This window comes from Panthera tigris, chromosome C1 (assembly GCF_018350195.1).
Source record: "Panthera tigris isolate Pti1 chromosome C1, P.tigris_Pti1_mat1.1, whole genome shotgun sequence".
Taxonomy (NCBI): Eukaryota; Metazoa; Chordata; class Mammalia; order Carnivora; family Felidae; genus Panthera; species Panthera tigris.
The window spans coordinates 132,199,705-132,215,189 of record NC_056667.1 but is presented as its reverse complement, the minus strand read 5'-3'; the positions used below and the strand labels follow the sequence as shown (position 1 = coordinate 132,215,189).

At 33.1% G+C, this 15,485-nt stretch overlaps 1 long non-coding RNA gene across 1 annotated transcript in view; it reads left to right on the top strand.

The window, feature by feature from the left end:
• LOC122240907 overlaps positions 1 to 15,485 on the top strand; it is a 47,398-nt gene that overhangs the window by 15,184 nt on the left and 16,729 nt on the right. The gene's annotated exons all lie outside the window — the stretch shown is intronic.

Genomic DNA, 15,485 nt, shown 5'->3' with positions numbered 1-15,485 from the left:
TGGAAAGCTCTTAAATCTATGTCTTTAAGAGACTTTACTTCTATTATAATTATTCTCAAGATAGTCTTAGGGAGACTTATGCATTAATAATGATGAATTCTGATAGAATCATTTTGCTAAATATTCATAGTTCCTAAATTATCTCATTCTTTTTAAAAATTATATACAGGCATATACATCAGATAACTCTAAAGGAAAAATAGAAGCCATTTAGATGCAGCTATTTCATATTTTTCTTTATATAAAATCATGTGGTCCCATTTTGGGGGACAGGTAAAAAGGCTGATCCTAGGAACCTGTGAACTCAGTATTATTATACAATAAAGCAAAATTGCCATCTGGATTAAGAACCCATATTTTAATTTAAATATCTTAGGAAAATTTATACTTGGAACTACCTTCTATGGCACATTTTTATGTATGCATGTTGCAATATTACTTGCAAATGTAGTCTGGGTGGTGGACAGGTGAGCTAACTCTAATGCAAGCCTTGGATCTCCTACTTTTTGGTTCCATAATTACAAGGAAGTAACTTACCCTTTGTGTGCATTTTGTTTTTCTAGCTGTATAATTCTTGTAATCAAAGTATTTGTGAGGCTAAGTTAGATAAGAGACAAGTATTTTCAGGTTATGAGATCCTCTATAATATAAAATACAGACATCAGTCTGCATTTAATAGGATATTGTTTTGATGACTATAAATACAGAAATGTATATTTGGCTACTTGATCATCAGTTGAGACATTTATTTCAGAAATGAGCTAAACTTCTGAGATACTATCATCTACTCATTGTGACAGACTTGACCTTCACAAGGCAACTCTCTGATTATTCCTGACCCATGAGTTATGTGCACTTTGTTTCTGGATCTGTCTTAAAAATAAGCTTCTTATTTGCAAGATATTATCTAACCTCATTTGCTAAGGGGAAGACAAACAATTAGTCCCATATTTATTCCATTTGAGAATCCCATAATATTAACGTAGACTCTGAGTTACAGATGTGTTTGTTATAGTCTTCTTTCCTTTTTTTAAAAAAATCATTTATGTTTCATCTCCAGATCACATACTATGTTGGATGTAATTGAAGCTGTTTCATACATTCAGTGTCATCTTCACTAATGGCTCTTCTGTGGGAGTGACTACTTTAACAAATAAAGCCATTTAAAAACTTTTTTTAAATAAAATTATCTAAGAGCCTTACAAAATTCAATGACCTTTCAAATCTCCTTAGAATTATTTCAAATTGTATGCTTTATGGGAAACATGGGACACATTGACCCTGTAGCTAAAGATACTTCTAAAACAATTATTTTTGACGTCATAAAATGCAAGTATGCATATAGGCTTTCTTATCTTTTTCAAAGTCCACATTTTAAGTATGTGGGAGGATAAATCTACAATAAAATTATGGAATAAAAGAATTTAAGTTAATTGCCCAATGTAATTATCAGTATTACTTTATTTTCTATTAACATAGTTCTTTGAATACAATAGATGCTATTAAATTGTCTTGTTAGTGTCTCTTGACTTCAGGTAGTTTTAAAATTCTTATTAGATAGCCACAAGAGATAAATTATAGTATAAGTAAAGATCTTTTTAGATAATTAGGATTAATCTTGCATTTTGTATCCCACTCTGAAGGAAATAAATTCTTTTTGGGTATTTATAATTGAATCCTTAATATCCTAAGAAACCTAAAATATGCAATAGTTTTGGAGCCTTTTTATTTTTCTTCATTTTTTTTTTTACAGTTTATTTATTTATTTTGACAGAGAGAGTGGGAGAGAGAGAGAATCCCAAGCAGGCTCCACACTGACAGTGCTTGATGTGGGGCTTGAACTCATGAACTGTGAGATCATGACCTGAGCTGAAATTGAGTTGGAAGCTTGACCTGCTGAGCCACCCAGGTGCCCCTTGCAGGCTTTTAAAATCAACTATGTACACAAAGTCTTTGAGTCATTTGTTCATGCTCACTGGTTGATATGTAAGATTCTTGAGCTGTCATTTCTGGCATTAGTAGCAAGTCAGAATGTGTTGCTCAGTGTAGACATGAGGAATATTAAGTCTCTGGGGGGATCAAAGAGAAATCTAAAATTAGTTTTGTTTAAATAGCATCCTAAAATAGTACCCATCATTTCTGGAGGTTCCAGCATCATGTCATTAAAATGGACAGCAGATCCTTATCTCAAGAAATATCCTACTGGAATTAAACAGCAATCAAAATATCTCTGATGATGGGAAACCTACCTTAGCACCATAGTTGAGCCTAAGTGTATCAGTTAGACCTGCTGCCACATTTAACTAGGTAGTGCTTTGCCAGTCCAGTAAAATAAAATAGGGCTGAATGTGTTTATACCCTTGGCAATGTATAGAGTTTAATCTTTGAGTTCAGCAAGACTTCAGACATTCTTAAACTGAGGCTCTGGACTGTTAAGAGTTTGGTAACTTGTCCTTCTGGAGAGAGGATGATTATGACTTTTAAGTCTTTATGTTATAGTATATGGCTTTTTTTCTAAAGTTTCATAAATGTAATTCTTATCAAGTATATTTTTTTCATTTCAGAAAAGTATCCTCATAGTTAAAAACAGGAGATGCTCTAGTAAGCTCCTATATTTTACTTATAGATGGATGAAAAGTATTCCAGGCACTAGAGTCTGACTGTTCAAATTTGAAATGCAGGCCTACCATGTATCATTTATTTAATCTTGGCCTAGAAGTGCTTCAGTCTCATCATTTGTAAAATGCTATTTGTAAAAATAGCACTTACTTAAAAGGATTAGTGTGAAGATTAAATGAGATAACATATGTAAAGAACTTGGAACAGTGCCTGGCACTTAATAAGTGCTCAATAAATTCTAGTTGTAATTTTTACTATTATTGCTAAAAAAGAAAAACAAAAATCCACTTCCATTATTGAGATCCTTCTTTTTTATCATAGAGGTAATTATAGTAAATATACGATATACTTTATTTCTTTATTTCTATATATTTATTTCAGATATGGTAAATATCTGATATACTTTATACTTTCTACCTCATGGAAGATTAGAAAGTTCAAACAGTACAATTAGATATATATTCAAAGGGGGAAAAAAGGGGGAGGTAAAAAAAAAAGGAAAATTGTAGTAGAGGTAGAGGCATATTTCCAAAGAAGGAATTAGTGATAAATGGCTGTCAAATAATAGAGAAAAAATGTTCAAGAATTATAAGATCTCATATATCCTGGTCTTCTGAGACCATTTAGTGTAGACGATATGGCATTATTTCAATATTTCCAGTGAGAATGAAAATATTAAAATAAAGTAAATAATATTATTTTATGATTAAGCTTCTAGGGTCATTAAAAATGGCTTAAATTACTTTCAGTGCAGTATGTTAAAGAATAACCAATATATCTCTAAAATATTTCAGTGAGAGCTTTTTTGAAAAGCAGACTTAGTTTGCAGAAGAAAATTGCCTATTCAGACATACAGTTCCATTACAAATCACATATTGCATTTTGTACTTAAGTAACCCATCTCTTCCTTGCACTTGCACTTGCACTGCCTGACTCTTGAGTTAGGTCCCAGGGTCAGCTCTAAGTCCCCTCACCTCACAGTTATATCTTAGTGTGGCGTCTCCAGGAATTATTTCCTGTGCTCATGTATACATCCAATCCAATGTCATGAATTATCTCTACTATCTGCTCCAGTGCCACTCAGGGATTCCCATGCCAAGTTCCTTACTGACTGTGGAGCTAATAGGATGGCACTTCACCAATCCCCTGATAGCCAGTATGGGGCCCATTTACCCGGGACATGAACATCCCGTCTTCCACCTCCACCACCACTGTAGTCCTAATGCGTTGGAGGCACTGGCCCCTGGAGGGCACAGTGAAACAAAGTCACTTTGAGTTTACTGTTCCTTCAAGCTTCCCTCAAATATATTTTTCAAAATTTTGTGTACAATTTACTGATAACTTATTATATATTTTACATATTGTAGGCACAGAAGATATGATGGTTAAGTAGATCTGGTTTTTGGCTCAGCCAAGCTTAAATCTTCTAGTGGAAGACTTAGTCTATGGAAGACAGATGCCAGTAAATTAGCTAGTATATATAACAAAGTGTTTAGACTGCTAGAGCTGAGGCTGAGATACTATTTTTAACCCTCCTGTGATTACTCCACCTGACCCCTAGGATCAGGTTACTAAAGTTTAAGGACCAGATGGAAAGTTTAATTTTGACACTCAGAGAGGTGGCTGCATAATAGGTGGATTCAAGAGTACAAGAATCTGGAATAAGTTGTGATTTTGAAAACTACATACATTTTCAATTGTATTAAATGATGACAAACAGTTTTTCCTAATTTACTTAACCAATTTACATTCACAACAACAGTGTGTGGCAATTTACTTTTTTTGCTACATCATCAACATTTGATATTAATCATTTTATTTCTTAATATTTGACAATATTTGTAAGAAACATGCTTTAAAATTTTTATTACCATAATAAAAATGTATCCATTATAATTAAAATGTAATTTGGTAAATTATACAGTTATGACCTATGTATGGACTATCAACATAAAATCTTAAAGACAGATACGTGTATGTATATACCAATATAGTTCAAGTATATATATGTATACATAACAAATAAAATTTTGTCTGTTTATAATAAAAATGTAATTTGGAAAATTATACAGTTATGTCCTATGAACAGTCCTACATAAAAATTAGATATATACATAGATATACAAAAAATATATATGTATGTCCATCTAAGATTTTATGTAGTATAGTTCATAGGAGATATCTGGATAATTTACCCAATTATTATCAGGCAAACACCATATGATTAATACTTGAGTCAAGATCTAGAACATTCCCTGCATCCCACAGCCTCCTTCATGCTCCTGTGTAATGGAAACTTGCTCTCTCTTGATCACTATATGATATTATCTTTTAAGGAGAAAGAATCATAACACTGGCTCATTCTTTTTCCCTTGTAATCCTTCTCCATCCCAAACTTTTAACTCATTTGATTATTTTAAGTCCTAAAATGAGAACAACTCTTCCCATGTCCCCCAGATTCATGAATAAGGAACTAACTAGAGGTTTTTTTGTCCATTTTTTTCTTTTGTTAATTGAATTATTCCCCAGTTTTTCTTTATCTTTAAACATTCTTTCACTCAAATACTTACTAGAGTGCCGACAAACCAATTCTACTTTCTAAAGACAGTCAAGGTGAATGTTATTTATTCCGATGCATTTCTGGTAATATTTAAACACCTCCACATCCATGAATCCTGGAAGGATGCTAAGCACTTAGAAGGCTCTTTTCATTTTCACAGCAGTATTTGGCATACACAGACAGGTCAGGTTTTATATGAAGATAATAAAAATAAAGCAGCTTACCATGAGGAAAGAACCTATTATTAATTGTTTGAGAGAAGCTTTCCTCATAGTGAAAGAAATATGCCGCTTCCTTCAGGATTTCATAGAATCATATGGCTAGGAGGAACCTAAGAAATCATCTGATCCAATCCCTCAAGGTTTAGAGAGGTGAACTGATCTACTATTGACCCCATAATTTATATGTGACTTCCATGTCAGGAAAAATACAGCAACAAAACAAAACGGATAGAAATTATAGACAAATGAGATACATGAAACAAGGTTTTCAGTTTATTTTTTTCTTAATTTGAAAACTATGAATAAAGGCAAATTAAAAAAACAGAGAAAACTAAAAATGCAGATTTTATAATAAACATATAACCAATACCTTGATTTCACAATATTGATTTGTCCTTTTTGCATTAATCTTTTACAAATAAATATAAAGCTAAATGTTTTCCTGTTTTTTACAGCCATTACCTTTTTCTTTCTCTGAAATAACAACTAAGTATACTCATCCAGTCTATTTAAAAATATTATTGCATACATTTTTATTTTCATATTATTTTTCAATGTTTTATATATGTATGAATGTAACCATTTTCGTATATACTTTTTAGAATTTCCACTTTTCCTACCTCATGCCTGTTAGGATGGCTATTACCAAAACCAGAAAAGGTAAGGGGTACCTGGGTGGCTCAGTCAGTTAAGGGTTGGACTTTGGCTCAAGTCATGATCTCACGGTTCGTGGGTTTGAGCCCCGTGCCGGGGCTTTTGACTGCTCAGAGTCCAGAGCCTGCTTTGGATTCTGTGTCTCTCTGTCTCTCGGCCTTTCCCCCACTCATGCTATGTTTCTCTCTCTCTCTCCCTCTCTCTCAAAAATAAGTAAAACATTAAAAAAAACATGCAAGAGGTAAATTTTGACAAAGATGTGAAGAAAAGGGAATCCCTGTGAACTGTTTGGTAGCAATGAAAACTGGTGCAGCCACTATGGAAAACGGTATGTATGCTCCTCAATAAATTAAAAGTAGAACTACCATATGCTTCAGCAGTTCCGCTTTTAGTATAGAAACATAACCATTATTTTAAGGAGATATCTGTACCCTCATGTTCATTGCAGCATTATTCACAATCAGTAAAATGTAGTGCATATATACAATTGAATGATATTCAGTCTTAAAAAGGAAGGAAATTCTGTCATTTGTGTCAATGTGGATGAAACTGGAGGGCATTATGCTAAATGAAATAAGCTAGACAGAGGACAAATACTGTATGGTGTCATGGAATCTTAAAAAAAAAAAAAAAGGTCAAGTCATAGAAACAGCAAGTAGAAAAGTGGTTGGTGGTTGTTGCCAGGGTCAGGGGTGAGAGGGAAGGAAACAGAAGTTGGTAAAAGGGTACAAATGTTCAGTTATAAGGTGAATAAGGTCTGAGGATCTAATATATAACATAGTGACTATAATTGTTAACACTGTAGTGTATATTTAAAATTTGCTAAGAGAATGGAACTTAAATATTCTCACCAAGAGAAAAGTAAATGTGAGAGTTTAACTCAATGGAGGAAATCCTTTCATAATGCACCCATATAAAATCATCATGTTGTACACTTTAAATATCTTAAAATTTTATTTGTCAATTATACCACAGTAAACCTGAAATAAAAAATATTTACAGAATTTTGATATATTTTGGATAAGAATACTTCTTTATGTATATTACAAATATACCTTTCATTTCAGGTTCTAAACATATGCTAGTATGTGGAAGCAACTATTAATTTTACTTCATTGGTGTCAAAGAACATGTACTTTATTAAATGCCTTATGTTGTAAATTATGCTTGTTTTCAAAAGAAATTTTTATATAAATGTACAGAAACATTTACATATGCTAATTTGATGAAGCTTATTTTTAGTATTCTATATTCTTGTTCATTTTTAATCTAGTTGATTGGTATCTAAGTGGGTATATTTTGGAGATGTCAATTTTTATATTTCTGTTATATTTCCTTCATATACTATGGGGCTACATTGTAAGCTTTCTGCAATTATGACATTGCTTTACATTCTAAAGGGATTATTCCCTTTATCCTCAGATAATGTTCTTTTGCTTTTCCTGTTAATGTTTTTTGCCTTCCCTTCTATTTTGTCTGATATTAATGTTACTGCTCCAGATATTTTCTAATTAGTATTTTCCAGTATGACTTTTTCTTTAATGTTATTTTTATTGTTTCTCTAAATTATCTACACTAAAATTGTTACATAATCTCTAGCCTTTACTGAGTATAATATGTTAGCATTTTGGGTTATTATTCATCACTTGAATTTATATCTGTGATTTTACACTTTCTTTGACACTAAGGTTTTACTTTCTTCTTTTCTCCTTTATTTTCATACTTTCTGTGGAAGTTTCATTCTTTTTTCTTTTTTGTTTCTTTGGAACTCAACCATAACATTTCTATTATTGTTATGAATATCCTTAAATTTTAACAGGCCTACATAATGCTATAGTTTTCATTTTATTTTTCCCAATGATCTTATGGGTCTCAGGTGCAAAGTATTAGACTGATCATAATCCTTGGTTCAGGACATACTGTTGGTTCAGGACACCCTCTGAACATGATTTTTATCTATGTGTCTGTTAATTTGTTGTAATTTCTATATGAGAAAATTCCTTTCCTATAATTTATATTTGAGGGTTTTTTTTTTAAAAAAACCTTACCCAACTTCAAAATTAAAAAAAAAAAAACTAAGTTTATTAGTGAGATTTATTGATTTATTTGATTTTTTTAATTTGCTTTTTTAAAATATAATTTATTGTCAAACTGGCTAATGTACAGTGTGTAAAGTGTGCTCTTGGTTTTTGGGTAGATTCCCATGTTTCATTGCTTACATACCACACCCAGTGCTCATCCCAACAAGTGCCCTCCTTAATGCCCATCACCCATTTTCCCCTTTCCCCCACCCTCCCATCAACTCTCAGTTTGTTCTCTGTATTTAAGAGTCTCTTATGGTTTGCCTCCCTCCCTCCCTGTTTTTAATTAGCTTTTTTTTAAAGGAATTTTTAAGTATTGCTTTTGACATGTAAGATTTAATTTATTTTGATATAACATTTCATTTATTGTGAGGGGAAATACTCCAATTTATCTTCTCTGTAAGGGGCTCCACAAGAGGCCCTCTTCCCAGAGAATAGTCATTATTTGACCAATCTGCCAGTTCCCTGAACCCTTACTATGGAGCTTGACTTTCTTTGACCTGACACAGTGCTCACTCATTGTGAACAGCCTTTTCCCAGAGACATTTGTCAAAAAATAAAAGCTACAGTTGTTTAACATCAAAGCTCCCTGAGATGGTGATAACTGGTAGAGGAAAGGAAGTAGCTAACCCAAATATTTTAAAGGAAAAGCTAGGGAATTAGATATTCATAAATGACTTTGAAAAGCTTTGACATTTTCCTGGGGATCTAGAAAGAAAAATCTGGGAAGGCTCTAACCTCCATCTCTGGCTCACTTGAGGCTCTGAACAAGTAGAAATAAAGGATAAAGGCAGAGTTAGATACTGTCTACTGGAGCATTGAAGGTGTACCCCAACATGTACATAGAATGCCTTCGCAAAGGCTGGGAGACATACTGGTTCAGGCATTTAAGGAAGTCTCTGTCCAATTATTAGCTGAACACTAAGATACTTGAGCAAAAGATTTCAGGGGCCAGATATGGCAAGTATACAGACTTTACAGAATTAGTCCAGGGAAGTCAGGAAATAAATATCACCACCACTACTACTACCAATAAGCAACAGAAACAAACTCAAGAGAATGTGGGGAATCTGATCAGATTTGTAGAATTGCAGCATTGTATTATTTAAAATGTCCAGTTTTAAACAACAGCAACAGCAAAAATGTGAGGTATGCAAAGAAACAGAATATAGCCCATACACAGAAAAAAAAAAAAAAACAAGTAATCAGTAGAAAATGGTCCTTCACGAAACGCAGACATTATATTAACTAGACAAAGAACTAAAGGAAACCATGTCAAAAAAAAATTAGAGGATAGGATAGGATGATGCCTCATCAAATAGAAAATATCAGTAACATGGGAAAGTTATTTTTTAAAACTTAGAAATTCTAGAATTTCAAATAAATGAAATAATTCGAATGAAATTAAATAGCTCAACAAGATTTAAGGTGTCAAAAGAAATCATTGAACAGGAAGTTGGATCAATGAAGACTTTCTTGTCTGAGGAAGGGAACAAAAAAAGAAAAGAAAAAAAAAACAGAGCCTAAGAAACCTGTGGACATCATCAGTAAACAGCATATGTAATATGTGTTCAAAAAACACAGAAGTTCGAGAAGGAGAAGACAAAAAGAGTAGAAAGGATAATTGAAGAAATAATAGCTAAAAAATTCTCAAATTTGATGAGCAACATTAATCTTACACATCTAAAAGGCTCAGTAAACTTAAAGAAATCCAAAGCTAGCCACATCATAACTAAACTCTCAAAAACGAGAAATTTTTGAAAGCATCAAGAGTGATCCAACTCATTGTATACAAAGGATTCTTATTGTTTGTTTGTTTGTTTTCTATTCAACATTGTGCTGTAGGTTCTATAGAGAGTAATAAGACAGAGGTGGGAATGGGGTGAATAAAGGCATGCAGGATGAATGGAACAATCTCTTTTTAATAGATGACTTGTTCTTGTCTAGAAAAAAACCCTAATTAATATACACACACAAGGGTGCCTGGGTGGTTCAGTTAGTTAAGTGTCCAAACTCTTGATTTCTGCTAGGGTCGCGATCTCATGGTTTATGTGCTTAAGCCCTGCATTGAGCTCTGAGCTGCCAGGGCAGGGCCTGCTTGGGATTCTCTGCCTCTCTCTTGCTCTTGCTCTCTCTCAAAAATAAATAAACATTAAAAAAATACATGCAGACACCAATCTATCAGAACTAATACACTGGCTCAGAAAGTGTGCAGCCTTTAAGACATTATACAAAAATCAATGGTATTTTTATACACTAGCAATGAACAACAAAAATAGTAAAATAAAATAATTAGGAATAAAGTTGACAAAACAAGAACATAATTTGTTTACGAAAACTACAAAGTATTGTTAAAAGAAATGAAAGAATAGCTTTAAATAGGTGGAAAGACATTCTATGTTCATGGATCAGAAGACAATATTTTTAAGATGCCAATACTGTCTCCAAAATACAAAGATTTAATGCATTGTCTATAAAAAAGCCAGCTGTTTTTCCTTGCATAAATGGACAACCTGATCCTAAAATTCATATGGAAATACAAGGGACACAAGATAGCTAAAACAGTCTTGGAAAAAAAAAAATGGAGGAACGAATTGACTAAATCTGACCACAAACTTTAGTATTTGACAGCAAAAGCACAACTAAAGGGGGGGAAAAAAGGATAAAAAGGATTTCATCCAAATTACAAACTTATGTTCTTCAAAGTAAGAACCAAGAAAGTGAAAAGGCAGTTCAAAAAGTGGGAGCATATATTTGTTTATCCTAGCAGATATGGGTCATGCATATCTATCTATCCATCATCTATCTATCTATCTATCTATCTATCTATCTATCTATCATCTTACAATTCTACAATAAAAAGACAATATAGGTAAAAATGTGAAAATAATTTGAATAGGACACTCATCCAAAGAAGATATACAAATAAATGGCCAATAAGCATATGAAAATATGTTCAACATTATTAGTCATTAGGGAAATGCAAATCAAAACTATAATGAAATATCACTTCACACCCATTAGGATAGCTAAAATTAAAAAGAACGAAAACAATTGATGAATATGTGGAAAAATTGGGACTTTCATACATTGCTGGTGGGTTGTAAAATGTGCAGCCACTTTGGAAAACAATTTGTTCCAACAAAAGTTAAACATAGAATTGCCATATGACCCAGTTATTCCACTCTTATGTATGTCTCCAGAGAGTTAAAAGAATATGTTCACAAAAAGAAAAAAAAATACTTTTAAGGAATGTGTATAGCAGCATTATGCATAATAGCCAAAAAGTGGAAATAACCCAAATGTCCTTCAGTTGATGCATGGGTAAACAAAATGTAGTCTGTCCATACAGTGTAATATTATCCATCAATAAGAAGGAAAGGAGCATAGAACAGGGATGAACCTTGAAAACATTATGCTCAGTTAAAAAGCCAGTCATAAAAGGCCACCTATTGTATAATTCTATTTATACAAGAAGTCCAGAATAGTTAAATCCATAAAAATAGAAGATTAATGATTGCCAGGGCCTGGCATCAGAAAAAAAATGAAGAGTTCATGCTAATGGATTTGCTCGAAAATGCATTCTTAAAATAAGGGCCCACTGACAATGAAAACAAACACTTTTTAAACAATAATCTTGATTTATTTATGAAAATTAGAAGAGTAAAATATTATCTCAAGGACGTCAATACTACTATAAACTTTGAATTCCTGTTGAATTCCACCACCTTTTTGAAGTACAGTGAAGAATTTTAATCACTGAACAGAGAATGTTTAAAAACAAAGAAACTAGAACAAAACAACAGGTAACCTTGTACTAAATAAGGCTTAAAGCTATTTTCTTCATCTCTGTGAAAAGATGAGAGAATTGGTACCTCTAAGAAAATGTTTTCTTTGTAAATGTCACTTTTCTTTGGAAATATTTTAAAATATGTTTATCACCTATTATAATTCAACAATCAGGTCAACACCTAATTTTTTTTTTAAGTATTACAAAAACCATATCAGAAATAACAGAAAGGGAGAGCAGCCCAGCCAGGATATGTTCCCTGCATACCATTATTCCATGTTTCTCTTCATTTGTTATCTAAATATCCAATACAGTCTCAACAGTTATATTTTAGGTACTGACATAAGTATTTTTCATTTTTCATTTATTGTATTACAGGCATGTAATCATGTAAACTAAGAAAGTTTCACAACGGTTGAGGTGCTGACTATTTAATAAAATTAATGTACCATATTTTATTTAACCATCTATTTTCTGCATTTTCATTTTATACTGTGCATCTTCTATACTGTATCTGTACTGTGTGTCTTCCTGCATGTAGAATTAAATTTTTTTTTAATGTTTACTTATTTTTGAGAGAGAGAGAGAGAGAGAGCGTGCAAGCAGAGGAAGGGCAGAGAGAGAGGGAGACACAGAATCTGAAGCAGGCTCCAGGCTCCAAGCCATCAGCACAGACCCCAACGCAGGGTTCGAACTCACATGTAACTAGATCATGACCTGAGCTGAAGTCGGACGCTCAACGGACTGAGCCACCCAGGCGCCCCTAAAACTTATTTTCTTAAAATAAATTCCCTCTAAAAGTTATCTGTTATTTTCTTGAAAATAAGCAAATAATTTAATGTTTGGGAATGGAGACAGGGAGAGAGAGAGGCAGGTAAGTCAGAGTAGTTAAGAGTTTGGAATGGTCATCAAAGGAGGTATCCAGGTCCTGGCACCTCTAGGGACCACAGTGGGACTAGTTCAGAAAGAGTGGGATAGGAGACATGAGGAAGGAGCCTCATATTTGTGATTCTCTGTGTTCATGTTGCTGTTTACATTTTGTGGAAAGTGGGGGGACTGTTCCCCTTCTTGGCCTCTTGCATGTTTCCCCTCATCCATCTGGTACCCTTCCCCAACATACACTCTGCATTCAATGAATGGATTATTCCTGATAAGGAATAAAAAGATATTTTTTTCTAAAAACAAAAACAAAAAAAAGTTCCAAATGGTTTGAAATATTGCTCCATCATTTAGTAACTGCAAGCCCACATGCAAGTGTTTCTTTTTTCTTTTTTAAAATGGATATTTACATACCACCTATATTAAAAGGTTATTTATGTAAATGCAGGTAAAATACTTAAAAGTCGGCACATACAGAGTTGATGATGACGATCATGATGGTGATAATGACAATGGGGAGAAGGAGGAAGGGGGGATTTTAACACCTTTCTAACCTTGATGATCTTTGGAGCTAGATTTTCACTTTAGGCCTATGAGACAAACAGTATATGTTAGCAGTTTTGGCTTAAAGTAATACTAAGTTAGAAGTGCATGTGTACTGGAAGGAGATGGTGTTTCAACATGAAGAAATGTAAGAAGGCAGAGAGATTCAGTGAAAATTACATATTGTATCTGCATTTTTCCTGATTCTTTTTCCCTGCCGGTGGTGGGTTTGGTTTGTTTGTAAATTGAATGAAGGTTGATTTCAATATGTTGATTATCTCTAGTATGTAAAATATAATAAACCCTGAACATGGTGTGTGTCAAATGACATTGCTTGTTCTAGCCTTGGAAACATAGAAAGTACATCTTATTCCAAACCATCCAGTGGCTGGTCCTTGTCCAGTATTTGTTTTTACCCAGTACACTGGGCCAAAAAAACATATAGATATAGAATATAGATGTAGATATAGACCTAAATTTAGAGATGTAATATTTTGGTGCCCATTGGGCAAAAGCTAAACATGATAATAAGACAAAAGGTGATAGATTAGGATGTAGTTGTCAGCTTAGCGTGATTAATTCAAAAACTTGTTCTATAGATATATTGTTCAATCTTTAGTACTTATAATGTTTCATCTGGGGTTGAGGATCTTCTCTTTGATACATTTTTAATAGCATGATACAATGTACATGATATCCTTTAAATTGGTACATTGAGGAACATGACAGTAGCTCAGTTGGTTAAGCCTCCAACTCTTGGTTTCCACTCAGGTCATGATCTCACAGTTTGTGAGATCACACCCTGCATTAGGCTCAGTGCTGACAGTGTGGAGCCTTCTTGGGATTCTCTCTCTTCCTCTCTCTCTCTGCCCCTCACTCCTCCCTGGCACTCACTCCTCTTCTCTCTCTCTCTCTCTCTCTCTCTCTCTCTCTGAAAATAAATAAATGTAAAAATAATAAAAAATAAATTGGTACATTGAAGCAACACTAGATGAAAGCCAGGAAATCATCAGTATATTTCTGTTTTTACATTAAATCATCAGGTGATATTGGGAAAACAAAATTTATTTTGCTCTTTCCTTATCTATAGATTGATGAGGTAAATGAGATGAACCACAAATTTCTTTCTAGCTAGAGGTCAAGAAATATATTAATAAATAATTCCAATAGATACTATTATTCCCATTTGCGGATGAGAAAAGTGAGATGAGGAGGATGTGAGTTACTTCTTTAGGGCACAAAGTGAGTAAATAATGAGTGTGAGATTTGAGCTTAGACATCTCACTCAGTTTTTCTGAAAAAATTAAACATCATGCTGGCAGTAATATAGAAGGCCAATTTAAGGAAAAGGAAAAGGAAATAGGTAAAAGGTTATTTTATGAACTAGGTGATCAAAGATGAGAAGTTGAAATAAGGTAGCAGTAGTGGGTATACGTGTAAAGGATGTCTATACAAATTGTATTTATGACAGAGATTTAACAAACCTTGTTATCCATTTGATCCATTGAATATACGTGGTTAAGAATGGAGAGAGATCTAAGATGGTTTCTAAATCTCTGACTTGGGGACTGCTAAATGGCATTCTCTGTGATAGAGAGTGTAGGAAATATAGGATAGGAGGTGCAAATGATCACTTTAGGGAAAATCTCTTTTGAAGATGTTGATAGAAATATAAGGTAGATTGGTAAACAGATAATAGATAATTAGATTATATTCAGACCATATGGAAATTTTCAGAAATATGCAATCTCATGGATGTAGAAATGATAATAATAAGCTAGGGTCATAATTAAAGTAAAAATGGGGGAAAAGTCTGACCATGACCTTCTGGGAGCACCAGTACATAAATGGTGAAAGAAGGAAGAGAATTGAAGAAGAAAGAAACCATTATTGAAGTAAGAAAATAATGGAGTAAGAGAGTTTTATAGAAATAAAAGAAGAAAAAAATTTTAAAGAAGAAAGGGTCAGAAATATTATAGAGATTAAATAAAATGTGCTGTTGGGATTTGAAAACTGGAAGGATATTGGTGACTTCAATGAGAATAATTTCGGTGGTTTGGTAGGGACATAAGTCAGATTGAAAAGACTTAAGAATTGAATATTAGGTTGTAAAATCTTGAGCGGTTTTGGAAAATCAT